Below are 2,373 nucleotides of genomic sequence, written 5' to 3'. Positions count from 1 at the left end.
ATTACGATGGTCAATAAATAGTTGCTTTTTGTGGGGTGTTTTTGGGAAGGGATAGACCCTCAGAAAAGTTATCCCGAAAATTGGTATCAATTTTGTGCTCTACTCCCCAATACTGTTCATTTGAGCCTCGCATTGACCTGGTCGGTAAATTGGTCCGATTTAGGTGTGTTTTGGTGAGTGGGGTTGTCCCCCAAACACTTAGCCCTGAAAATAAATCATCATCATGCTATATCATTGCCCCCCCCCCATATTGCCACTGGACTCAAAGTTGGATATCAAATTCGTTTTGTAATCTCAAATACCTTTCATTTAAACCCCCTTATTGTAGAAGTCAGCAAATATGTCCGCTTTGTCGAGAGTTGATGGTGTTCTGGTGGATGGGGCGGCCATTCAGTGATTTTCTCTAAAAATATATATCAGCTTCGTATTCTACTCTAAAGTATCTATTATTGGAGCCCAATATTACAATGTTCAGCAAATACTTCCTATTTGGGTGGTGTTATGGGGTGGGTTGGCTCCATAGAAACTTTTTCCCGAATATTGATATCAGATGCGTGGGGTACTTCCAAAGACCTTTAATTTGAGCACCATATTGCTATGCTCATAAATTTGTGCTCTTTTGAGTGGGGAGTGCTTTTGGGGAAGGGCAAACACTTAGTTCCACAGTTGGATATCATATTCGTATTCTACACTCAAATATCTTCGATTTGAGCTCCATATTGCGATAGTCAGTAAATAAGTCTTGTTTGGGGGTGTTTTTAGGGAGGGGCGGCCCCCTCAACACTTGGTCGCACATTTTGATATCAGATTCGTATTCTACTTGTAAATACCTTTCAGTTAAGTCCCATATTGCCATGGTTGGTAAATATGTCCAAATTAGGGGTGTTTTGGGGGTTGGGGTGGTCCCCCAAACACTTGGTCCCAAATTTGGGTATCAGATTCTTATTCTACTCATAAATACCTTTCATTTGAGTCCCATGTTGTCGTGATTGGTCTATATAACTATTTGGTAGGTTTTGGGTGGGGCGTCCCCCTAGGTACTCCATCCGAAATTTGGATACAAAATTTTTGTTTTAAGGTTACAATAAGAGAATACACAAAATTTCGTTTAAATCGCATCACCCATCTCCGAGATCTGGAGTTTCTGAAAATATGGGTAAGGGGGAGGGTGTTGGAAAGGAGTACTCTAAAATTGAAAATTTCTGTTTAATTTCAGTTGAAAATGTATTCCAATTTTCCTGAGGATTCTACTCTCTACTCTACTCTCAAATACCTCTTATTTAAACCCCATACTGCAATGATCAATTTCGTGCTCTAAATATAGATAGCTGAGCCCGGCAATAATGCTATGTTGGAGCAAAGTACTCTAAATTTGGAGATTTCTGCCTAATTTGAGTTGAAAATGTATTCCAATTTTTCTGTAGATTTTCTACTTTCAAATACCTCTAATTTAAACTCCAAGTAAGCAAGTCCTGTTTGGGGGTGTGGTGGACCCCCGGAGACTTGGTCTCAAAAGTGAAGGTCAATTTCGTGCTCTACTCCTAAAGATCTTTCATTTTAGATCCACACTGCCATGGTCGGTAAATATGTCCGATTTGAGGGGTTTTTTCGGGGTGGGGTGACCCACGAAACATTTAGTCCCAGAAATGGATATCAGATTCCTTTTTTTTCTCTCAAATACCTTTAATTGGATACTTTTATTGAAGTGATTGGTCTATAAATCCGTTTGGCTGGTTTTGGGGGTGGGCGGCCTTCTAGGTACCCCACCACAGACTCTGATACCAAATTTTGGTTAATGTAAGTGTGCCAACAAAATTTCGCTTAAATCGCCCTACCCATCTCCAAGATCTGGTGTTTTTGAAAATTATTGTTAAGCCCCGTCTTAGAGTGGGAACCGCAACGAAGTCATAACAAAGATAAATGCTGCATGATCAATTTTGACCACTCTGCCCTCTTTCTGTTCACGTTGGCTTCTCCAAATTAGCGCCATTTACTGGCTGTTTTCAATTGGATCAACTAAATCCATTTAAAAACAGCCAGTAGATGGCGCTAACTTAAATGTTAGAGCTACTACTCGCTAGGAGTGGCTTAACGCCTATAACATTGATCATCATGTGGTAGTTGTCTATAAATGACTATATGACTACCTATTAAATAGTTATCATTTAGTCTTTTTTTTCAATCAAATCCAATTGCCATATTAAGCGATTTTCTGAGGTAGAGAACTAATTTGCCAGTCTATATATTTGGTGCGGTGGCGATAGTTCTTAATCCATGTGAAACTTTTGAACAAAAAAGTGTTGCCCCAGCACGTCGTTTGGTCTTGTCTATCGATGAACTAAAAATGGTTGCAATCTTAACGTTCAAGTTTGC

This window comes from Stomoxys calcitrans, chromosome 1 (assembly GCF_963082655.1).
Source record: "Stomoxys calcitrans chromosome 1, idStoCalc2.1, whole genome shotgun sequence".
NCBI classification, from domain to species: Eukaryota; Metazoa; Arthropoda; class Insecta; order Diptera; family Muscidae; genus Stomoxys; species Stomoxys calcitrans.
The sequence above is the reverse complement of the archived record's forward strand: the minus strand, read 5'-3'. Positions refer to the sequence as shown.